This window comes from Cupressus sempervirens, chromosome 3 (assembly GCF_028749045.1).
Source record: "Cupressus sempervirens isolate cs-2001-9-10 chromosome 3, ASM2874904v1, whole genome shotgun sequence".
Classification (NCBI taxonomy): domain Eukaryota; kingdom Viridiplantae; phylum Streptophyta; class Pinopsida; order Cupressales; family Cupressaceae; genus Cupressus; species Cupressus sempervirens.
Window position 1 is genome coordinate 608,753,443 of NC_143120.1, and position 27,191 is coordinate 608,780,633.

General features: G+C 32.8%; 1 protein-coding gene across 7 annotated transcripts in view; it reads left to right on the forward strand.

Annotated features, from left to right (window-relative positions):
- Nucleotides 1-17,762: 17,762 nt before the first annotated feature.
- Nucleotides 17,763-27,191, forward strand: part of LOC149568150 (uncharacterized) — a 69,297-nt gene continuing 59,868 nt past the window's right edge. For 2 of the 7 annotated variants that reach the window (XM_089821150.1, XM_089821151.1), the window contains exon 1: nt 17,765-17,980. The gene's annotated coding sequence lies outside the window, so the exon portion shown is untranslated. Of the gene's footprint in view, nt 17,981-27,191 lie in introns of all 7 variants that reach the window. The other 5 variants (XM_089821149.1, XM_089821146.1, XM_089821152.1 and 2 more) reach the window with 4 other exon arrangements.

Sequence of the window (27,191 nt, forward strand, 5' to 3'; positions counted from 1 at the left end):
GATTAATTATAACATACCATTGTTTTTAATTTGTGTAAAATATTATTTTAGTAAATTAAAACTTTTTATTTATTTAACTTTTATTCATTTTTTTATTGCTAAAAGGCTAAATCCCTATATTGTGTATATACAATTAAATTACAAGAAATCTTATTTCAAACCGGTATTGGTAGGAAATAACGGAGAAGAAAACCTCCAATCTTGCTCCGGACCAAAGTCCTATATTATTACATAAGGAAAAGGGGCATACCCCAGTTTACAATATCTCAGGAAGGGAATTCATTTTTCATTAAATACAAATGAGTTTGAGTAGAACGTGATATTAATTGAAGGTTACACTTTACTTCACTTTGGTAAGAAATTGATCTATGTGAGAATCGTTGTCTCTAATGTGTTTCAATTAATGAAATGAAGGTGAAATCTGGAATGGTTTTTTTTGAACTTCAACTTCCTTTTCCATTCCACAATCTCATATACAAACACTACTTGAGAGCAAATTGTTAGCAAAATTTTAGAGAAAAAATGATCTATTATCAATCCTTTGGATATAGTGTATTCATTAACAATTAAGATAGGACTCTGCTTATGTTATAATAATCAACCATCTAGATTTGATGTAGATTTGGTATATCCTAAAAAACTACATAAAATACATAATCATAAAAAGGTAAAAAGGGATCAACCAAATCTAATAGCAAAATATAAACCATGATATAAAGAATACTGGCCACCTTGAATAAACTAAACATAATACTCCCATTACTCTTCTAATTGTCAGACACTAATAAATTGTCCATTGCTTATTATATTATTTGAGGTTAACCATCCAACATATCAACTTCTCTTTGTTCATGTTGGTGACCTGCTTTAATATTCGTTACTATTGTTGATTATTTTGAAAATAGAAAATTTATCAACATGAATACTATGATTTAGATAAGGGGTTTTGTACCTCAGATGGCTTTTGATGATTCCATCTCACTCCCTCATCATTCTACAATTCTCTTAAATACTCATTTCAATCATGAAGGTAGTATAATGGGTTAAGGGCAAGGATTTAATCCATAGTTTTGCGAGTTATATATGTCCTAGAGGTATGTCTCTGTGATAAACCGTTAATGGAAAAATTCAATCTAAGTGTACTCTACAAGTGACTATTAAGGACAAATCTAGGACTTATTGGAAAAGATTTTACCAACATTTGGAATATAAATATTATATGTATATGACCAAAATGTAGTTTGCATTTGTTATGATTTAAGAATCAGGTCTATATATTTGTTTAATAGCCACATATATATTTCATCCTGAATAATTGTAAAGAATACACAGATATCAAACATTACCAAATCAAAATGAAGGCATTAATCATCGTAATTCCAAATAAGTTGAGAAAACACAATGCTTATATTTTATGAACTGTTTTATACAAATTTACATAGAGCCAAAAGGGTACTGAAAGATTATTCGAACAAACCTAGAAAACTACTAAGAAGCCTACAATCTAAGATAGTCAGATACAAAAAATTCATCTAGAAAATTAAGACAGCTAGATACAAAAACCAACAGAGGAGTGAAAATGAAGCAAGCCCTAGCTAGGACAATCAAGTACAAAAAGAAATTTGTAATGAAATAGATAACCAGATGAAGGGCTGACAAATAGAGCATGAGAGACATGACCAATCCTAACTTAGTAAGCTTGATCAACAGTTTTCTAGAAAACAATGATAAGATCGTCAAGCTCATCGATATCAACTTGTTGTTCTCCAATTGTTAGGATGCCAAATTGTTCAAGTCCAAGAAATCAACCCCTAGTTCAATGTAGGAATCAAAGAGTCTAAGATACTTGAGAAGCCAATCTATGTTTTGATCCTCCATAATGCCTCTTTATCTGAGCAGAAATTCAGTGCTTGCTTTCATCTTTGGCCATACTTTGTGGAAAAGGTTATGGTCTCTAATGTGAAAAATAGGGTGCCTAGGCACAATAACATGGTTGAAACTACCAGGAGGGTGGGATATACAATCTTCAACATAAGGAATTTTAAGTTCCTACCAGTACTAATAACAACTTGCTCCAAACCTTCTAGCTATGTTGGGTCAAATAGGTTGTAGTAGAGTCAAATAATATCCCATTGGGGTATCTAGGCATTATCCAAATAGGAGATGAAGGTGCCTATAATTGATTTGTTAGTGTGCCAAGTAAAGTCATAGTTAAAAGACCTCTCCCCAAGAACCCTAATCATGGCTACCCTAGACATATCGTCGATAGGGTTAAGTAGCCTATTCCAATATTCAAGCTTCACAGAACCTCTAAAAGTCATTGTTCAAACTTCAAAAGAGTGAAACAATGTAATATTAGACTCCATCCTTAACTATTCAAAACCTTATGACACCTACCACTCTTGGAAAAGGGAATTCCAATTGAGAGAAAGGTGTGGCTTACTCATCTTATAATATCACCCTAGAAATTGTTGATATCATCAAGTGGAGATTAGGACTACATTATATATAGTATGATTCTTTAAATCCTCGAGCTCTGTATGTGCAAAGGGTATATTCTTAATGTTAGCTTTGTGTCAATTCTAAATCCTTTAAATCATAAAAGTAGTAATCATGTTTCACTTAGGCTGGAAATATGTATTAAGTGTTAGAAGAGCCTACTAATGTAATGAGAATGACAAGGCATGTCCTTGCCACGTTTGTGATTAGACATGGGTGTAAAATGTGTTATATCTTGAAGGGAATTCAATTAACAAGAAATAGGTAAGGAAATTAGTTATTTAAGAGATGGATTATAGAAAGAGGAATAAGTGTCTAAATTAATGTTAAGGATCAATAGGAGAAAGTAGAACTATCAAAGGCTTCATGTAACTAGAGTAGAATTTGCACCATTCAATCCATTGTTGGCTAATTGGTCAACTTCTCTTTTTCCCTCTTAATAAATATGTTGGAGTCTAATTTATTTGAATGAGTCTAACACAAGCAAGATAGTTTCAAGTTTAGAAATAATATACCGATTTGGGTGTAGATCTCTTTTGTAAAGCATTGATAACAATTTGTGAGTCCCCTTCAATTATGAGCTTCCTTGTATCACATTCTATACTTAGCTTCAACCCTTCTTTAAGAGCTTCTAGTTCTGCCATGTTATTAGAAGATCTACCAATAGGTTTTGATCTTTTTACTATCCATTTTTCATTATCTGAATGTATGATACACCCTATTCCTACTTTTCCCAGATTGCCTTTCGAAGCTCCACCAAAGTTGATTTTTGTCCAACCCATTAGAGGTGGTTCCCACTTATAATCCTTACGTGCTTGGAGGTTTTTCATAGTGTATAAAATAGGGGTGGATCAAATTGGACCAATTTTTCTTCATTTCTGTATCCCAATCCAAAAAAGATCCTTCTTCCTATGCTAATTTTCTTAGATAATTATTCATGACTTCTTGGATAATCACCTCCACTTTATTGAGAAGTGAAGGGATGTCCATATCTACATTATTGAATAGTCTTATGTTTCTCTTTTTCCATATTTCCCATAAAAGAATAGATGAATATATTCTACAATTTACTATACTTTTTAAAAAGGTTATTGGGCCAACTTTTAAGATGTATCTTTAAATTTTCATGAAGGAGAGAAGACCAGTTTAGTTTCTGTCTAAGCCTCTCCCAACGTTGCATAGAGTAAGAGAATTGATATAATATATGTTATAAGTCTTTTAACTAGGCTTTGTATAATAAGCATCTTGAAGGTCCTTGATAACCTAATTTGGTGAATCAATCTATAGTAAGTATCCTTTTCTAGATAGCAACCCACAAGAAAAAACCTACTTTAGGTAGGTAGGTTGAATCCCAACATAGGTTAAGGGGAATATAGGTTTCCTCCTCATAGGTGTTGTTTAGGATCTCATAGCCTTTCCTAACTCTATAGATCCCATCCTTAGAAGGTCCCCAAATTAATCTATCATGTCCACCCTTGTAAGAAGCTAATCTTTGGTTTAGAAAACTTGAGACTCTCTTCTTTTTCTTCCTAAGATAGACTAGTTTCTACTAAGGACATCCATTTACATAAAGTTTCTCCATTCAATACTGAAATACATCTATAGTTAGCTACCTAAGTCCCCTAGAATTGGGATAGAGTGTTTCTATATTGGCAGTTAGATGATAATAATCTGGGGGAGGAAGACCGTCCCAAGAGTCTTCCCAAAATAGGAACTCTTCTCCTCTCCCAATATCCCAAGTAATATTTTTATAGATGAAAGGGTGACATTTTAACATGAAATTCCATGTACTAGAACCACATGGAGAGTTTTTGACTCAGAAAAGAGAGATAGGATCATCGCCTCCTAAATATTTATGGTAAATGATCTTTGCCCACTTACTATCCTTCTCCAGATTCATATGCCAAATGAGATTTTCTCCAAAGGCCTCATTTTGCTCACTTAAATTTTTGAATCTTGAGCTGCCTTTTTCTTTGGGTCTACACATGTTATCCAAATTTATTAAGGCTAATTTCTTATTTTCATCGATACCGCTCTAGAAATAACTTTTTAGTTTACTCTTGAGTTTTTTTATTAATACCTTTAGGAAGAGGGAGGAAAAATATTTGATAAGAGGTATAGCCAAGAGAACTACTTTGATTTTAGTAGCTCTACCTGCTTTGGTTAGCCATTTCCCTTTCTAGTTGGCAATTTGGTGATCTATTTTTTCTAAAGTCTGATCCTTTGCTTTAGGATTCCTAGAATGCGTTTCTAGCTGAATACTAAAGTATTTGCATGGGAATTCACCTTTCTTATATCCCATAATATTGCAAATATCAGTTTCTAATTTAGACCTAGTATTGATGAACCTTTTGCCCTGATGCTTCTGTATAGTCTAAAATCATTTGTTTGAAATTTTGGGCTTCTATTAAGGAGATGTTACCTAGTAAACTAGTATCATTTGCAAATTGTTGATGGTAACTATTAGGGATATTTTTGGTTACCTTTGTACCTTTAGTTAATCCTTCTTCAAGTGATTATTTTATAGATCTTCCAAAAGTTTCTGTTGTGATGATAAATAAGAAGGATGAAATAGGATCCCCTTGTCTTATAACTCTTGAAATATTTATGAAACCTTCGAGAGTGCTATTAATAAGGATATATATCTTGGGGAGGGAGATACAGTTAAAGATGAGGTTTACTCATTGATGTGAAAATTTGAATGCTTCTAAGGATTTACATAAGAATATCCAATCTACCATATCGTATGCTTTTTGGATATCTAATTTCATGAGCATGCATGCTTCTTTATTGCATTATGTTGAATACATAGTTTCTTGAATGGTGATAATATCATCTAGGATTGATCTGCTAGGAACAAAACTTATTTGTTCTTTTGATATGAGTTTGGGAAGAGCTCTTTTAAGTATGAGGGCTAGGGCTTTTGAAAGGATTTTATAAATAGTGTTATATAGAGATATAGGTCTGAAATGGCCAAGCTCATCAAAATCCAATTTTTTGGGGATGAGGATCAAGAAAGTATGATTATTTTTGTTAGTAGCGAACCCATGTTTCTTGTTGCCTCTATTGCTATCCATAGATCTTCTCTAGTTATATCCCAAAATTTCTAGAAAAAGAAAGCCTAAAAGCCATCTAGGCCTAGCGATTTATCTGGACTCAGTTAAATGGGGTTGATTTAGCTTTGTCCATTGATAAAGGTTTTGTTAGCATTTTGTTATCTTCATCCTAGATAATTTTAGGGATAACACAAAACATTTTATTTTGCATTGTCCACTTAGAGTAGTCATGATTATTAAGGATGTTCTTGTAGTAGTCCACCAATATTTTTGCAATTCTTTTTGGTTCTTCTTCAGAGATTTCTTGAGTGTTTCTGATTCTAGTAATTCTATTGATGTTATGATTGTTTAAAGTGTTATTATGGAAGAATTTGGTATTTTGATATGCTAATGATAGCCATGTCTCTCTTGATTTTTGTTTCCAAGATATCTCTTATTTTGCTAGTATGTTCTCTTGTTTTGATTAAGTAAAAGCAAGTTTTAAAGGACCCAAAACCTTTACAACAACAGAGCTTTGGAAACAAACAAAAGAAAAGAACTACAAAGAAAAGAAACCAAGATCAAACATGAAACAAACCTTAGACAACAAAAAGAGGTCACATAGGATAGCGTTGGAAAAAATAGCAAAAGTCCATCAAAGGAAAAGCAACAGATCAGCTAAGGAGTATTGATCAAATTCATAGCCTGGTCCACCAGAGAATGCATGGTTTCAGTAGTAGCTTTGGCCTCGTCTTTCCTACTGGTTTCCTCAATTTTCTTTGAATGGGCCCTGGTAAGCCTACTTGGTCCTTGAGAATTAGCCCCCAAGGGAGAATCCTGGTCTTTACCTGCCTCATTCTTCTTCAAGAAAGTATAAGCATTTTCCACCATCTGCTTAAGTTGTTTGTCCATATTGCCCAGTTTGGATTCAAGTTTTGACACCTTTCCCTGGATACTATTAATATCTTTGTCCATAACCCTCTATTTAGCTTCTATCACAAGAAGCTTATGTATCAAATTTTTAACTTCTTTAGCATTTTCTATGACCTTTGAGAGCTTTTCAATATGTTGTCCTAAGGTTCTTTCCCCTCTGGCTGTTTTGGAAAATTGTTCCATTTCCTTATTTAGCAGAAACATTTTATGCTTTAAGATGCTAATGTCCTTCTTAATTGAGCCCAGGTTGCCAATCATACCTTTAGAAAACCCTAAACCACTATCATCCCCATCCGATTTAGATCCCTGCTCATCATAATCAGCATCAAAATCATGTTTAATTTTCTTAGTATTTTTATTGACCTAACCCCGCACAAGCTTCCTTTTCCTCTCCAGGCATTGAGCCAAAGGCTCATCATCAGAATGCATAAACTTTCTCTCATCTTGACAACCCTTGCCTTTACCTTTACTACCTCCCCTATTTTTGATGTGCTCGCAAACAATTTCTTCAACAAAATCACTTTCCCTCTCCTAGTTAGAAGCCTCCTTCTCAGTGTTCTTCTTCTTTTTCCTGTTGCTACCTCCAGAACAAAATTTAGGGCTAGCCAGACCTCCTTCAGCCTCATCTTGTGTGTCAGAGTCATAGCCTTTTTCTTGAACACTCCCTTCAGTGTCTTGATCTTCCACTTTAAAATTCCTTGGTTTCTGGATTTTTTTAGATTTGAGCACATTCATGATCGAAACCATATGCCTTTCATGGAATACATGTTCCCTAGTTGGGTCACGCTGAGTGGCTTGAGTAGAAATGACAAGAGATTGCAATAGGTAGGAAGGAAAATTCACCCTAATATTATGTCGAAAATGGTTTGCAAGCACAAAGTGATAACCATACAATTTGGTATATCTACCATCCAAAGTTAAATATTCCATGATGACAAAGAAAACAAATTGCCACGGATGAGACATAGAAGTCGGGTTAAAGTAAGAAGTACCTATCTTAACCAGTCAGTTTCTTTCTTGTTCGATCTCAACAAAGTCATCAATTGCCTTGTCCAATATCTTCCTTTCCCTGTAGAAATTCATCCCATCCAAATCCAACCCAGTAGGCTCCACAATGGTCTCAACCATGACCTCCATCCTCTAATTCCCGACCAAAATCGAGCCATCCTTCCAAGATTTTACAAATTGGTGCATGATAGCAGGATTGTTACCTTTAAGTCTCTCCATGTAGCCGGTAAAATTGCCACACCTGAGGCTATCCCAAACCTCTAGTTTATTCTTCCATTCAGCTAGGCCATTTGACTCGTTTTCACTTTCCCCCCATAATCTCTACAATAGACCCCCTAGTTTGTTCTAATTGAGAAGCCCCAAATTCTCTACAAGATGAAGCTCTGGTTTCTTCACACTGAAGAACCCCAATCACCCTACAATCCGTACAACCTAAGCACTGATAGAAGAAATTAACCCATAATTTGTGCAAACTGCCTGCATTTCCAAAAATAATTACCCACTTCACAACAGAGAAGTAAAAATCATAATTCCTTGACAACGTCATTATTAAAAGATGTTTGTTGGGATTTCCATTTGTCAATCTTGACAAAATCGCAACCATCAGCAAGTAAAGTGGCATATGAATCCCATATAATTTTTTGATCATTACAACATGCCACATTGGAGGCCCAATCAGCTAAGCCATTTGCTTCCCTATAATTATGGGAAATAATGCAATTTTGAAAAGAATTAATAATATGCCTAGCCTTAGATATAATGTTACTAATGGTCCATGAGGGTGGATATATCTTCTTTAAGCAATTTATAATATTAAGGGAATCACCTTCAATCCAAATGTTAACCAGACTCAAGTCTTTGGCATACATAGTATGTTCTCTTGTTTTCCTAGTAGTTCTTTTTCTTTTAGATATTTGTCATTATCCATACCAATCCTAATAATTTCTTCATTTAGTTTTTAAAGCTCTTCTTCATTATCTAATTTTCATTGAATATATTGTTAACATGAGTTTTATTCTATTTTAGGATATTCTCTTTAAGCCTTTTTAGTTTTGACACGAAACAAAACATTTTGGAACCTTTGAATGATGATTCATTCCACCATTTTTTATCATATTTTCCATAGATTATCATCTAAAAACCACATCTTTTCACATTTGAAAAGGTTTTTAGAAGGTTTATCTGAGATTAGAAATTCTAACCCTATAGGGTAATGATCTGATCTAGCAAAAGGAAGAACATGGGAATGAAAGGCTAGGTGTACTGTACTAAGATCACCTTTAACTAAAAATCTATTTAGTCTTTTAGCTATGTTACAAAAGCCTACTCTTCTATTGTTCAAAGAAAAAACTTCATTGTTGGTAGGGATATCCATTAGATTATTAGTTTCCAACCATTCCTAAAGTCGATAGTTGCTTGACTAACATTCTTAGATCCCCCAAATTTTTCTTCTAAGCTAATAATTGCATTAAAGTCTCCTAGTAAAAAATTCCCTTCCTGTATACCTTCCATAAATCTTCTAATTTCTTACCATACTTCTTTTTTGTACATGGTGTTTGTAGGACCATACACATTGATGAGTGTTAATTGGATATTGTGTCTAAAACTTTTGATTTTGCCTCCCATCTAGTTCTTGCTTAATGTTAGTTTACTGAATTCAATTTTCCTTGGATTCCAAAGAATCCCAAGTCCTCCTGATGTACCAACTGATTCAATAAAATCTGCTCTCCAATTTCTTAGTTTCTTTTCCAACTTTGTTCCTCCTTTATTTAGTTTGGTCTCTTGAATTAGTATTAATTCAGATTCAAATAAGGTTATATTACACTTTAATATGCGCTTCTTGCTAGGGGTGTTGAGACTCCTAGCATTCTATGAAGTAATTCTCATTTCTTTGTGGGAAGGAATTTCCCCTTCCCTGCATTTATGAGTTTGTTTATCTTTTTCTAATTTTTAGCTTGCCTTGTTGTATTTCTTAGTTCTTTTAAAGACTCTCTACCCCTCTTCATTTTATGTCTACCACAGATTAAGACTTTAAGACCATGTTGGTTCATTGAAATATCCAGTTTATTTATATTCTCGTTAGTATGTTCATTAATTGAAGGGGATATTTCTTCTCCCATCCTTTCTTCTTCATATGCCCATTCTTGATTGATTTGTTCTCCCTCCTTGGTTTCAAAGGCTTTTGATATAATGCCCGATGACTAGTGATCCACAATTTCATTGATATCATCATCTTTTGATTCTTGTCTTGAGGTTTTTAACACTCCAAATTCTTCTCAAATATGGCTATTTTCTAATTCATACTCTTCTTCTAATACTGATGCTTTTATGTTTTCTTGATTTTTTGTTTCCATTGAAATTATCTTGTTTAATGTGGATTCAACTTCTATAGGAATATTAAGATTATCATAATCCCCCTTATAGTCCTTTTCCTGGTTATTGCCCAATTCTAGATATTCAAAAGGGTTTTTGCCATTTTCTAATGTTTTCCAAAATTTGAGTGATCATTTCTTAGCTTTTTTCCAAATGGTGATATTGCTCCATTGCTCTATTGTAGCTGGGAGGATATTTAAAGATGGATGTTTACAATCTTTGCTGCAATTTGGAGATTGGTTTAGTGGCTGGGTCTTATCAAAAGTATCTAGATTCTCAGTTGTAAGATTTTGGCCTTCAACCCAATCCTTGTTAGTTTCTATATTTTCACTTATGTTGTCTTGTCTAAAGTCTACATTTAGTGTAGATTGCATAATATTGTTGTCTATGTTTCTGTTTGAGATAACACACACTTTAAGATATTTTGTGAGTCCATCAAATTGGTTTGAAATGCATAAATCACTTTCCTCCGACATTCTACTGAGTGATGAATTCTGAGTCTTCTTGTTGAAGATTTCTTCCATTGTTGAACCTTGAAGTTGGATGTGATGTGCCACATATTCCTCATTTCCAAGAGATATTTGGTCGTATATGTTATTTTGAATTAAAAGCATATGATAGCTTTTCAAATTGGAGTTGAAGTCGAGGATGAAATGCTTATTGATATGACATAGATAACATTGATTAAAGACATTTACAAAGTTGGTTAATTCCTCTTTATGCTTAATAAGGTCACTTCCTTTCCATATCTCCAAATTCTCAAGGAATGATATATTAATATGAGGAGAATTTTCTACTAGCAGTTTTTTGAGGATGTTTGATACCACTAACTTCCCTATCTCAATGTTTCTATCCTAGTGCTGCTGACTTGCACTATCTGTTCCTTCCCTCCTTGTTTCCTTTATCTTAGACATTTTATCTACTAAACTCAATCTGCATGTCTTCTTTAAGAAATTATTGAAATCAGATATCCTTTTTATGTGATCTGAAGCCCTAATAGGATGGAAGTTCTTAATCTTATTGATTTTATCCTTGTACCTATTGAAAATGAGCCTGTATATGGATCTATTAGTGATGATTTTTTTGATTTTAGGTTCCTTACATCCAAATTTTGTGTTAATGAGGAAACAAATGCAGTTGGATGGGTTGTGATCATTTCCTAAACCTATAAGTTCACCAAGTTCTGAACTAATTTTATACAAAATCTAACTATTGTTTAATTTAGGCGGTATGCTTTTGCATTCATACCAAGAAGGGACTATATTTTTTTTCTAAATTTTGTTTGTTAAAATTGGGTTCCCAAGCTAAAAATTTAACAAAATATCCTTTATAAAGTGAATATGGAACTGCAATTAAATCATTTCTAATTTCTAAATTTTAACAATGCAAATACAATACATTATTGGAATGGATAGAAATACTTACCCGCTCTTCATAGTGGTCCCTTAACTATCTAATAAGATTCTGATAAATGTCTTGAGGACCATTCCAAATTGCAAAGATGACTAAGTCTTGGTATTCCCTCCATCTATCCTTCATATCCTCATTGCTAATGATCAAGATATCTTTAAAGTTGATATGCTTTTGTTTAGAGGGATTATTATTTGAATTTCATTTAGAGTTTGTCAGGGATGAGATAATAACTTTGTGAGAAGTTTGTATATAAGTAGGTTTCCTAAGAGGAGGGATGTAAGCTTAGGTACATATGGATAGAGAGGTAGAGTTGGAGGGCTTGGAAGGTAACATGGAGGGCTTCCTAGGGCCAATAGGGATACTATTAGCTTCAGAAACCTTTGATGGCTTAAATGAGCTCAAATGATCTATTGAGGATAACATTGACTTGTTCAAAATCATGGAAGAGCTATGGTTTTTGGCATATTTGGTTAATGCAAAAATATTAGGTTGTTTTCTAAATCGATGATCATTAGACTTATGAGACAACTTCGTGCGGGTCTTAAGTTTTAGATTTCCTTGATCTTGGTATTTTTGTGACTTCATACTTGAATCCATCCTTCCTTTGATTGTTTAGATCCATAATGCATTATGGCTATCTTTTCAATAGCTTCTTTATCTTTGATGCTATGTGGTTTGACAAAGGAAGCATAGGAAAGATGGTGTTTGCTTTGATTGACGGTCTGACTCTACTTGTTCGACCTAATATCTAATTTTTGCGATGATTTCAGATTCCTTCTTTGTTCTTTGGATGGATTGGCATTCTTCCATTCTGAACTTCTATGTGCATGAGGTTCGAGTAGATTAATCCTAGAGGCCGAATTTGCTGGAGAAGGATTCTTGTCATTTTCTGAATTATGATTGTGAGTGCTATCACATTTTAGGGGATATCTACTGTAGAATATCAAACTTGTTTGTAATAGGCAGTAGGAAAGATCATGCATATCTCATTTTCAAAAAGTGTTGCTCTTGTTTTTTTGCTATTTTTCTCCTTTTCGTGGCAGAAACATTTTTTATTTTGAGGCTTAATACTAAATATATAACTTTTTATTAATTTTTATAAATTAATTGCTAATTTATTTAATTATCATATATTATACATAAAAAAACCATATTTTAGAGAAATGCCTTAGAATAATAATTAATAGTTTTGATTATAAATATCAAAAGATGTTATGCTTTTAAATATTTTATAACATTTATTTTACTAATCTTTAATACTTTTAAAAATGTAATGTCTATGCATTAGTATTTTTAACATTCATAAGGGATGTGTTTAAAAAAAATAAAAAATAGAAATTGAAATCAATGTAATATTTTTTAGCTCTTAGTATTGTGTAGAAGAAAACTAAAAAAATTGAATAAAACTAGTGAAACACATTGTGTTAATGTAAATTATAACTTTTTTAATTGTCATTCTATGTGAAGATTAGCTAGAGCTAAAAATGTACTCTCAACTAGCAACTGGTACTGGAAATTGCATCTTAGTGTATAAATATATTGAAGAGATGATAAGGTGAAACAAAACCTTCGAATCTATATGATAATCAAGCTCCATCACTAACAAGGGACGCAAGCATCACAATTCCTACCTATTGTATAATGCTTTTACTCGTAAGACATGGTGAGTTGAGAAGTTGCTTGGTAGAGAGTGGACAAATTGTGTCATAGTAGTCATTTACAAATAGGCCATTTGTCAAAATTCCTATATGAATTTCTAAGAGACTTTGCAAAAAAATTATTCCTTTTATGACGAAAGTAGAAAATTTTGGCTAATAAACCTAAAATATGAACATATCATATTTTTTTGAATGCATGTAAAGATATGAACAACTTGTGCAATAAAATATATGAATAATTTATTTTCCATCAAATAATAATGCTTTAGCAGTTAACTATGTTGACAACTCCATTACATCCAAATGCTCCTCTTTGCAACACAATACCTAGAATGTATTTAAAATGCTTCCTCTTGAATGGTTTTCATCGATTGGGATAGTAGTTAGAAATGGTGATAAATGTTTTGCAGTAATTTTGACTTCCATTCATTGGGATAGTAGATAGAAATGGTGGCAAATATTTCAAATTAATTTTGAATTTCATAATTCACACCATGAGTTGCCATTTATTTGTTAACTTGTAGTTATATTTTTTCAATTAAGTGTTACTCGTGAAAGAATTCTTTAAAAGAGATAATTTTACTAAATGAAAAAATGATTCATAATTTCACATTTTATGATGTATAATAATATTAAAATTAACTCTTTTACCACATTCATATTATGTTAAGAAAATGTGGGTGTGTATATATATAACAAATAACTATTAATGAAAAATATAATATTATAGTACTAAACTAAATTAAATTACAGAATATAGTTAGTATATTATCAAATTATATAAATGCAATGATATATCTTAATTAAAACTTTAAAGAATAGATAAATAAACATTATAGTATTATGCTAAATTAAAATTAGATGACATCTTAAAGAACATTTGTCATACTAAAGATATTTATCAACTAATTATATACAAGATAAAGATAAAATTATACAATTTTTTTTTCACAAGAGTTAAATTGATTAATTTTAATTAAAATATTTTTATTATTAAATTGTTTGATATATCTTGTTTAAGGGCTAAATTCATCCAACTAATTATATATAAGATATATATGAAATTATATATATATTTTTAACAACAGTTAAATTGATTAATTTTAATTAAAATATTTTTATTATTAAATTGTTTGATTATCTTGTTTTAGTGCTAAATTCATCCAATTTAAGAAGCTTTTCTCAATATTGGTCACATGGACAATATTCTTAATCTTAAATTGCTTATTAATATGTGACTTTGTGTTTTGCGTCCATTTGACATCATCAGGTATTAAGCTTAATATACACCCGTATAATGTTGATGAAGCTCAACGTTATAAAATATCATTATATATAGTTTCAACCATACACACTTCTAATTTACTTGGTATTTTTTGGACTCGATTATAAGCCACATTACCTTTCGGTGCAATTATTAGATGGGCACGTGGAGTACTGGAGGCAATTCCATGCTTTCTGCATAGAATTGTAATGGTCGATGGTTGGCAAAGTCAATTGAAAAATTAGATTTATGCCACTTGCCATGATGAAGCAAATGTTAAACATTGTGTTTTTACACAAAAATGGATAGAAGTAGTGAAAGAAAAGGAGCTTATGTTTCCTATAATGCTCAAGAACGAAATTTGTAGGGATGAAGTTGAAATACATTCTAGCATACTGTGTGCCAAAGATGAGCGACTTGAACATTGGCCCTCATAAATTTGACATAAAATCTGAAACCAGTATGATTATGTATTTACTGGAGTTTTGGATTTGTTTTAGTAGTTGTGTGTGATTTCATCCAATGTATAATTACATGGCATTGAAATTTTTAAAAAAGTTGAGTCTTCAATGTTCAAGAACATGACATTGAATTTTTTTAGTTGGGTTTAATAGAATCAATTCATGCACAAAGTGATAACTTTTAAGTATGAAAATGCACAAAAAGTGATAACTTAACTTCCTTGCCATAGTTGGTCTCTCGATATGTAAAAATCGTATGCGTACCCTTTGAAAGCACAACAAATCTATGCAAAAACACCATCAATTAGCTCCTATGAGGATTGTAACAATCTTTGGCACTAATATTTTTGGAAATTCTAGCATGAATGCAACCCCCTGCCATATCTACTTTAGTATTAAATCTTCTTGTTTTTTGGGCGCATGTTTTCCAAAGAGAAAGTATGTTTCGCCACACCACTAGTATTTTAGGGCCTTTAATTAACCATAGCACACCAATTCAAAGGCACACAGAAATCTTGAACACTTTTAGTGAGTTATGTATTACCATTGATATTTTAATTACCTACTTTTGCAAGGAGAGCAAGATGTTAACAACTGTAGAGATTTTTAGGGAAATATTGTATTGGGATATGATGTCCTTGATTCATCCTATACAAGACTGATAAATGGACTATGTAAGGCAGGAAATGTGGAAGACGCATTGGGTTTATTTAATATGATGATGTAGATTTAGCACAAAAAGCTGAAATACTCTGTTTTGGAACTTACTTATTCCATGAAGTTTGAATCCTTAATGGCTCTCATTCGGGAAGAAAGTTGTAGAGAAACCATAGAAAGAGAAACCTAACTGGAGTTTAAAATCATGGCATTAATTTTTTGAATACAGAAAAAAACTTATAGACTTTTTCTTTTATATAAAAGGATTTCCTAAAATAATATTGCCTATATTACTTTTGCCTAACATAAGTTGGAATATAAGGTCTCAAATCTTTCTGAAAATGTAAAATACAAAACGAAAATAGGTCCAATGTGATTAGAGACAAGAATGATAGAAAACTAGAAATACATTTTATTGGAGGAATTGAAATAACCACAGGCTCATGAAAAATAAAAAACCCACAAAGAAACACTGAGACAAAATATTTAGCGAAGGAAAATGAATTTTAGAAAAAAAATTTGATAGGAGGAATGCAAAATTGAAACCTTAAGACTTTACCCATCTACAATATTCGTACGACAATAGGCAATTGATGCAACAAAACTTGAATGGCTCTAAATTCCTACATCACTCACCTTGAGCTTCATTTCCATCACAATCCTGTGATTTAGTAAAGGAATTGCTAAGGATGCAAAGCATACAATGACATTCAAGCCCTTGCATCCAGGTCAATATATGTGTGTAGGTCATAATTTTTCCTTTCTTATACCCATGCTCCCATGCCTTCCATGATTTCTGATAAAAACATCTCTTCATATTTTAAAGTAAATTTTGTGAAGTTTCTAAAATAAAAGATAGATCTCCCTTCAGTTTAGCAGTTATATTGACTAATAATTGAGTGAGTTGGTTCGTGTTGATCTCTTGCATACAAAAGTATGTTGATATAAGTCATCCAGTGATGAATGTTGACTTCGGTTGGAAAAAGGGCAAAAAAATGTCTGACTTCAATAGGAAAAAGGGCAAAAAAGGGCATGCAAGAAATGAGTTTCAAGTTATACCAGAAATAAAATCAGCCACTACCAATTAAATAAATAGATGCAAACGAAAGAAATCCATGAAAATATTTTTCAATCTAGAAAATAAGAGGGGAAATCTGAAATAGTATTGATGCGTTGATAGCCCACAATCCAGAACAAAACAACAAAAATGTGGAGAATATGTCAAAAAATTTGGTGCCACAACACCTTAGGCAAGGTCCCATGGGGGGCTTGGGCTCCATATTTAAGGAGCTAAAGGTCCCATGATTTTTTTTTTTTTGGAGGGGAGGCGGGGAGATAAAGCTTAATTTTGAATCTTTTCCTATTAACTAGGAGCCCCTTTTTAAAAATTGGGCAGATGAAAATGGGGTGGGACTGGAAATAGCTCCACCAGCTTAGGGAAGAATTTTGCCACTTGGTAAGAACCTACCTTTCATTTTCCCTCTAAAGTGAAATCATCCCATCAAAGTGAAATCATCCCACTAAAAAATCTGAAAAGAACAATTTATATTATCATAAATTTAAAAGATTAAGCTGATTTCATTTTCAATTTCATGGATGCTTCCTTGATTTTAGGAGCTAATTTTTTAAATCAAATTTATATGTAAAATTTGGGACTGCTCCCCTTTAAATGTTCCTTAAAAAACTCAGCAACACCCGCTCTATTTTTAAGCAAGCTTAGAATCCAGATGCAAAATGGAGGAGGAATGAATTTATTTAATAATGACTAAATGGATGCAGTCGAGAAGTTAGTATTTATTTTCATTTAATGGACACATTGAGCACATTAAAGATGCACTATAAGTGTAAAGATACTCTAAATAACCCCTTCGACATATGTAGTTTTAATTTTTCTTTATTTAAACTTTTTAATTTTTGTTTATTTAAACTTTTTAAATGTTAATTTTTTCATTGCCTTTTTAGCTGGCAGCCAATTGGATTGCAGATAAATATTAATATTTGAATTATTAAAATAAGTTTTGATGATGAAATTTTAGCTAATTACCAACAAGCAGTAAAATTCTTAAATTTCATTAGCGGGTTGGAAAAAAGTTTAGAATGAAATAATAATAATAATATTATGTTGGAAGGTAAAGAGGGAAAGCTAGCAATAACCCCTCCGACATATGCAGTTTTAATTTTTCTTTATTTAAACTTTTTAAATGGTAAATTTTTCATTGCCTTTTAGCTGGCAGCCAATTGGATTGCAGATAAATATTAATATTTGAATTATTAAAATAAGTTTTGATGATGAAATTTTAGCTAATTACCAACAAGCAGTAAAATTCTAAAATTTCATTAGCGGGTTGAAAACACAGTTTAGAATGAAATAATAATAATAATATTATGTTGGAAGGGAAAGAGGGAAAGACAGCAGCAAATATATATGAATTTGAAAGAGGGGTCCCAAAAAGGACAAATATTTAGTTTACATTGCACACTAGAATGCAAGCCTTTTATTTTATAATCAATTGAAATAACCAGCCATCATATAAAATTTTGGGTAGCAGTGGCCGTCGCTCATTCCACTTCACAAAAATTTATACTTGGACAGGATTTCTTTTAAAATTTTCTGCAGACTCTGCCGATTTTTCCCGTCGAAAACATTGACAACACGGCATAATTTTACAGACTTCCGAGGTAACTCGCTCTGATTTCAGTGAGTGTTTTCTTTATTCAAATTCGTCGGCATCGGATCTGTGTTTGTTGCATATTAGATAAAGGATCACTGGTTTGCCTGCTACACTGGATTTAATTACTCCCAAGCCACTTGAACTGAATTTTGTGGTTTTAAGATTTAAAATGGGGGTGTTTTCGGCATGATTTATGAATTTTGATTTAATCGTTAACGTTTCATTTTTGTTTCCTTTATTGGCTGCATCCCCAGCAATTCTTTGCCTTTAGGATTAAATGTCGGAGATTGTACAAAATTTAATATCAGATGAAGAGTTCTAACAGAGAATCAAAGTTTTACCTTCACGAGGTTTCGGTGGACACTGCATGGTCCTCCGATGCTAAGTCTTACAAACTGCTTCACGAGATTCCCCAATGTAAAATTGTGTTCTTGATTTCGATGTTTTCATTGTTTAGGATCATGCAGATTCTAATTTTTGAAATACGTACCCTGATTATCTTACAATGTCTTTCAGAGTGTATATTTGTTTTCCCTTGTTTCAGAAGTGTTTGGTCAATGAATATTAAACCAGAGAATGCTGGCTCCCAAACCCTTGTATTGCAAACCAAGCCAAGGGCGTAGATGAATTCCTTTAGATGTAAGTGCGTCGGTGTAACTATTGTGATGTTTCTGTTCATATAGCTAGTACAATTCCTCCAGTAGTACCTTGGTTCTTCTCTTTGAGTAGTAAGCATTCAGTTCCAGAACAACTTTCTGCATGTAAGCTTCATATTTGGGTACTCAAATACGTGCGGGCAAGCAATTCGCCCACTCAATCACCATCTTCAATGTTTTTCTTATCAATACTTCAAACCGGTCCATCTGTAAGCGGCTTTACCCATCCGTTACCGTTGAAAATCCATAATGTGGATTAAAATATTGATCAGTGTGAATCATGAAGCTTATCTTCAGGTTCTGATGACTGCTTAATTAACATGATATAGTTACCTAGATGCATATAGCTGATTGGAATTATGAACACCTAAAAAGCACTTTCACAGGGATTCATCCTGTAAGACCAGCTATACTGACGTCAACTACAGTAATTTTTTTAGTTCAAACAATGCCGATCTTTAATTTGCTTATGTTATTTTATAAGAGACAGCAATATATTGTCTGTGAATTTAGTATTTTGGGTTTGGTCACCGTCTAAGGAAATGGCAATCAGTGGTTGCTTTGATGGAAAGGTTATAGTCTATAGATATGTTTCATAGACTCCTGAATGATTTCTTTTGGGGAATGATTAGTTAGAATGGCATCTTGATACACCTCAAGTTCTGCAACTGGTATCCCAGCAGCAGTAGCATCCTTTGTCCGTCCAGTGAGAAGTAGAACTTTATATTTCCTTACAGCATCAGCAACTTGCTAAGTAGTGATGATTCGAACCTTCTAATAGAATTTGCCACTTAGGGAATACCAAACTAAGCGTTGCCATTTATTGCTATTTTGCACACTCGGCTAATGCCGCAGTTTAAGATTTTCAGTATAAAGTATTATTTCTCGGGCACTGATATGTTTAAAATATTGCTGTCTACAGAAAAGCAGGGGAAGCCTTTCTGACATTTTTTTCTGAGATCAAAGAGGTCTTGATAACTCCATTCTTTCATCCCAGATTAAACTGAGGAGATTAAATGCGATAAGCTGAGAGTGAGCAGTGATCAAGGAACAATAAAGTCCTCCAAATTCTCCCATGAAACTCTCACATTGAAACAGGGAATTGGTCCCTTTGTACTAATAAAGTGCAACAATTTCGAACACTGGTTTTGTTAAGATTGCTTTTTTCTTCATTTCAAACACTATCAGTCAGCTATCGTTATGCACTTGCAGAAATTAAAAATTCTATCCTGTAAATTGTCTAAAATGAAAATTTCTGATACTGAAACAGAAAAAGCAATTATTGTTATTACTAGTATTAAAGCTGTCTGAGATGATCTGCAGTCTAAAATCCAGAGCTCGTGTATTCTTGCATGCATAGGCGGATGTGATAATTTTGTCTTTATTTCATTTCAAGACTGACAGCATTTTTTATTAGGAACTCTATAGGTTCTGTTGATGCGAGTTTTGTTCTACTACAACATACAGAACTGAAGACTTGATATTGCAAGATGAAATAACAAATTTCCAACTCTCTCTCAAATAAGGATGCTTATATCATTATATGTTAACAATGTAGACAAATTGTGTGATCAATTGAGACAACTCAAGGTTCCTTCTGTTGGAAATTGAGATCTTTGTTGGCACTTGGATCAGTAGTTTATGTGTTCTTTTAATGACAGGTTTTGTCATTGATGACTGTTAAAGTGCAGCTTCAGTAGATGTGAAGTACACATTATATTAAGTATATGTACTCATGATTCTACATATACATTTGTTTTATATGTCTTATATTCTTGATAAGAGTTTTATATGTATATATTTAAACATAAATAATATTCCTTAACTAATTGGGTTCTTACCATAAGATGAGTCGATCTGAATATGTTTATCATATAATAATGATTCACTGAATGCTTATCAGGTTTTATCAAAGGTTATGTCCATGTAGGGACATGACCCTACGTGGCCATTGGCCACATAGAGTCATGTCTCTACCGGGACATGCCTTGTTTATTTAATAAGGAGAACATTGATATAGACTGATATCAATCACACGGTAATACTCAGTCTCACTGTGATCTCTTCTACCAGCAATCAAAGACATCGATCAATCTCAAGTTGTCCATTCTCCATTCTACTGTTCTGTTACGAAGATCTGCAAAGTACATACAATCGGACTTATTACATCAGACATCAATTGGTAAGTAATTCTGAGTCAATATTATTCCAGTCTGTCATAGCATTTCTTATCTCTATCAGAGATCCTGTTCATTTACATGGTATCAGAGCCATCCTAATAGAGAATCCTATTCTCAGAGTTAAAAATTAAAATCTCAGAATTCTCAATATTAGATTTTTGTCCTAAATTCAAAATGGTTAATCATGTAAGATTAGAGAATTGACTCAAGGGAGCATCAAAATTTTCATCATGGAAAATTTTCATCATGATTGTACCAAGAGAGATGGAGTTAGAAGAGTACATAGAATCAAATAAATCAATACCTGAAAATGATCCAGATAAAACGGCATGGAAGAGGCACAACAACAAAGCCATGAAAATTATTATAGACTTGGTAAAGTATCATATTCTTCCTTCTATATCCAGTCTTAAAACTGCTTTTGAGATCTTCTCTACTATTAAGAACACTTTTGAAATCACAACACTTGTAGACTACTAACATTAAAGCAAGATCTCCTATATATAAAAATGAACAATGGGGAGTCAATTACATACTATTTCCCAAGAATCTCTAAGTTAAAAGATCAACTTGCAACAATTTGAAGTCAAGTTGATGACAAAGAACTTAGCATCATAGCATTAAAATGACTTCCACTATCTTGGGAAACCTTTATTCATGGTCTAAGCTCTCAACTTGACCTTCTTAAATTTGAATTACTCAAAAATAAATGCAGTCAAGAAGAATCAAGATTAGTTTCCAGAGGAATCAACATAAATCAAGAGGGAGACATTCAAGCTCTTCATGCTAATACAAACAATAAAGAAAACAAAGGCAAATTCAAACGTAATAGGAAAGAATTCAACAAATCATATAAGAAATGAGATTGGTCAAAAGTACAATGTTTCAAATGTGACAAATTTGGTCACACTCACAACTTTTGCCCTGAACGAAAGAAAATTCAAGCAGCTCTAGCAGAAATCAAAGAAGAGAGAGAGGAAAAAGAAGAAAACCTTGCATTTTATTTAGCACTCTCAAGTGAATTAAACTCAAACAAAAACACTTGGATTATAGACAGTGGAGCATCACGTCATATTATAGGTTTTAGAGACAAATTTGAAAGCTTCGAAGAATACTCCTTTGAAGAAGTAACCATTGGAGACAATTCTACACATCCGGTTAAAGGTATCGGATCATGTTCAATTCAACTAAATTCAGGTATTACTCTCCAATTAAAAAATGTTTTATTCGTACCTGGTATAAAAGGGAATTTGGTTTCTATCTCCGGTCTTGCTGATCAAGGATACAGAATCACCTTCCAAGAGGATAGAGTTCTATCTTGGCCAAAGAATTCTAACATCAAGAAAGCTATATCTATTGGATTTAGAGATGGAAGTTTATATAAACTTTGTAACTAGCAAAATTTAGCCCTAAATCATGAAACATCAAACTCAACTGAAATTTGGCGTAGAAGATTAGGTCACCTTCATTTCCGTGCATTGTCATCAATAGGAAAAATTGTAAAAGGATTACCTAGTCTCAAAACTGATCACTTAGGCATTTGCAAAGGATGTGCCCTAGGCAAGAACACAAAGAAATCCTTTCCTATAAGTATACACAAATCAAAATCTGTACTTGAACTTATTCACACTGATCTATGTGGTCCTATGACTATACCTTCCCTAAATGGATGCCTCTATTATGTGATTTTTATTGATGACTATTCTAAAAGAACTTGGATCTACTTCCTCAAACAAAATGGATCAATTGAAGTATTATCTAAATTTAAAGAACTCAAAGCACTAGTTGAAAACCAGTGTGGATAGAAAATCAAAACACTAAGATCAGATAGTGGAGGTGAATACGTCTTTGAAGTTTTCAAAGATTTTTACATTACTGTTGGGATTAAGAGGGAGTTTTCTGTATCATATAATCCTCAACAGAATGGAGTTCTAGAAGAAAAAATAGATAAATTATTGAATCAGCCAGAGCAATGATGCATGACCAAAATCTTCATACCTCCTTTTGGGCTGAAGCTTCTGCAGCTTATATTCAAAATAGATGTCCTCACTCAATATTAGAAAACACCACTCCTAAAGAAGTATTTTCAGGTATCAAGTCACCTAAGAATATTTGGGTGTCCTCTTTATATTCATATTCTTAAAGAGAAGAGAACAAAATTAGGACCATCTGGAAAGAAGGAAATACTCATTGGATACAGTGAAACAACCAAAGGTTACAAGATCTATGTTCCGGGTCAAAAAACAATTGAGATCAGTAGAGATGTAAAATTTGAAGAAGACATTGCCTTTAATCTTTCTAAGAACATTGATGAATCATATGCAAAACCTACTACTGAACTAGATGAAGATCATTCAGTAGAAAATGAGAGGGAGAATGATACTGAACGTTCTTCACCTACTATCTCAAATCTAGAGAATACTGAAAATTCCAATAACAAAAAGAGACCACTTTAGGCTAGGAAAATGATAGAAGAGAATCATGTTGAACCTGATGAAGTAATCAGAGAAATCAAGAGAACAAGAAATCATTCATGTTATGTGGCACTACTAACTGGACTTATCAAAACAAAACCTTCAAATGTTGAAGAAGCCTTATCAAGCAAACCTTGGAAAGATGCAATGATTGAAGAATATCAATCAATACTAAAAAATGATGCGTGGGATGTTGTACCCAGACCAAAGAACAAATTAGTTGTCTCTTCTAAGTGGCTATACAAAATCAAGCATGCACCTGATGGCAGCATTGAAAAATACAAAGCTAGATTTGTGTCACGCGGGTTCTCACAGAAGGAAGGAATCGATTATGAATAAACTTTTGCTCTTGTTGCTAGGTACACATCTATTAGGACTATCTTAGCAATTGCAGAATCCAAAGGATGGAAAATCCATCAAATGGATGTTAAAACAACATTCTTAAATGGTGAAATTGAAGAAGTTTATATTGAGCAACTAGAAGAGTTCATCACTCATGACCAAAATTCGCATATGTGTAAATTAAAGAAAGCACTATATGGCCTTAAACAAGCACCCAGGGCATGGTATGAAAGAATAGACAGCTACCTAACAAAATTAGGGTTTTCTAAGAATGAAGCTGATCCAAACATATACTTCAAAATAAATGGTGATGATATGATTATTCTTGTATTATATGTTGACGATTTGTTAATAATAGGTGAAGAACATCTTATAAACAAGTGCAAACAGGAACTAACAACAGAATTTGATATGAAAAACCTAGGCCTTCTTCACTACTTTCTAGGTCTAGAAGTTTGGCAAAAGGGGAACTACATTTTCTTAAATCAAGGAAAATACACTATTGATATTTTGACGAAATTTGGAATGATGGATTGTAAACTAGTTACTACTCCTATGGAAGTCAACTTACATAAATTGAAGGATGATACGATCGAATTTGAACCTACTGATCCTACTTATCATAGGCAGATCATTGGATCATTAATGTATTTGGTGAACACTCGTCTTGATATATGTTATGCTACTAATACTTTAAGTCAATTCATGTGTGAACTAAAGAAGATACATCTAATGACAGCCAAGCATATCTTAAGATATCTAATAGGTATAGTTGGTATGGGAATTAGATATGATCAAGTCGAAATCAATCTTCATGGATATTCAGATTTTGATTGGGCAGGCAGCTCTACTGAATGTAAAAGTACTACAGGATGTTGCTTCAGTCTCGGATTTGGGATGATTTCTTGATTCAACTGAAAACAATCTTCAGTTGCATTAAGCTCCATTGAAGCATAATATATTGCCTCCTCCATGGGAGCCAGAGAAGCAATATGGTTACAAAAATTGCTAGTTGGGTTGTTTAAGAAACCCTTGAAGCCAACTATCATTCACTGCGATAATCAGAGTTGTATCAAGTTTTCAACTACTCCAGTTTTTCACAATCGATCTAAGCATATTGAAATACCATATCATTACATTAGGGATATGGTAGATCGAGATGTTATCAAACTAGATTACATAAGTACAAATGAACAAACTGCAGATGTTTTTACCAAACCTCTTGCCAAAGTAAAATTGGAATACTTCAAAGGAAAACTTGGTATGATTAAATTGTGATTTTGAACATTGAACTTAAGTTTCAATTTTATGTGTTTATGCTTCTAAATTTGTCTAGTTGCATTAGATATGTAATGAAAGATGATGATCTTTCATGGACATATATATTCAGAAGGTAATCTTTGTAAGGTGACGATTTTACAAATGATAGGCCTGTTATTATGACAGTTTTTCGTTCCGGATATGTCGAAAGTTATTGGTAACGAAAGTATTATGATTACTCTAGATATTGTTTTGGACAATTAGAGATCATAATACATGTTATGATATTGTTCGTAACATTGTGATTATAGTTATTTGACAAGTCACTATTTCAGAGTATTAAAGTTAGATAAAGTGTTGTGCATAGATATCATGGATATTGATATCATGTAGGATTTTTATCACTTCTCCCTTGCTAAGAGGGAGTGTTAAAGTGTAGCTTCCGCAGAAGTGAAGTATACATTATATTAAGTATATGTACTCATGATTCTACATATACATTTGTTTTATATGTCTTATATTCTTGATAAGAGTTACATATATATACATATATATACATACATATATGTTTATATATATATTTATACATAAACAATATTCCTTAACTAATTGGGCTGTTACCATAACATGAGTTGATTTGAATATGTTTATCATATAATAATGATTCACCAAATGGTTATTAGGGTTGTATCAAAGGTTATGTCCATGTAGGGACATGACCCTACGTGGCCATTGGCCACGTAGAGTCATGTCTCTATGGGGACATGATGCCTTGTGTATTTAATAAGGAGAACGTCAATATATACTGATATCAATCACACGATAATACTTAGTCTTACTGCGATTTCTCCTACCAGCAATCAAAGACATCGATCAATCTAAAGTTGTCCATTCTCCATTCTATTTGTCTGTTACGAAGATCTGCAAAGCACATAAAATCAGACTATTTACATTAGACATCAATTGGTAAGTAATTCAGAAACAATTCTGAGTCAATATTATTCCAGTCTGTCATAACATTTCTTATCTCTATCAAAGATCCTGTTCATTTACAATGACAACATATGTTTGTTGTTCATGACAAACAGATTCTGTATATTGTAGGATGATTGTTAGCATGACGAAGTTGGTACATGACAGGTTAAGATACACAAGCTTAGATTTTTGTAGAAGAATGAGTATAGACATCATGTCTTTGTTTGTTGGGTTTTATGTTCAGTTTTGGATGAGTTATAATTCATTTGGCGAAGACTAGTAGCATACCAATGTATAGGGATTATTGGTAGAGACAGTTGATCGTATATTTGTTGTATCTTATTGGCGAGGTAGGATTAATCATGAATGTCAATGAGCTTGGTATGTGGTAGAAAATTTGTTCGTGCACAAATATTCATTATAGAAAGACATTTGGATTATTCTGGAAAGGTCGTTGTTGTCTAACGCCTAGTGTCTTTTTTTGACAACCGACTATGGTAAGGAAGCGTATTGTTTATCATTTTAAAATGTAATATGTGTATTGTAACATGTGGAAACTATATTGTAATATTTGTAATGATGCTTACGAAGGCATATATGCCTTAGCATGGACCTATGTTATTAATTGTACATTGGAGAGGCCTTAACAAGCCGACCTAATCAATTAATTGTGAGGGGCCTAAAGGAAGGATGTTTTCCTTAGTGGGAAATCATAAATTGTCATGTATGTGAGCAATGGATGTGAACTTTGATGTTGGATGTTCAGAGCAGAGAAGTGATTGAGTTGAACTTCAAAGGAACTGTTTTGGCAAGTAAGTTGCAAATTAGTTTATTATTTTGGATATGTTATTACTGAAGAATTGTTCTTGCTCTTGTTAAAGCATGTAGGCGGTGGGTCTATTTGTTTCATATCAGCCTTTAACAGGGTTGGAACCTTCTTACAAGAGTTTAAGGTCTCCTAATAGGGATTCGTCCTCTAATAGGGGCTGCTGTACTAAATGCATTGTAATTGACTTCTAATAGGGTGACATCCTTTCACAAGAAACTTATATATTAGTATACTATCTTTTGGGTACCATCCCCACCATGGGTTTCCCTCTAATCAAGAGTTTCCTTGGTCAACAAAATCATTTTGTTATGGTGTATGATTTCTTATTGTTGTGCATCATTGTTTTAATTGTTGGAATTTTATCTATAAATTTGGATTTAAAAGTATATTAGAACAACTGATTCACTCCTCCCTCTCAATTCTGTGTGGACTTTACTTCTTAACAATTGGTATTAGAGCATCAGGTTCTCTTTGAGAAGGGAGCTTAGCAGCTTTAGGAGAT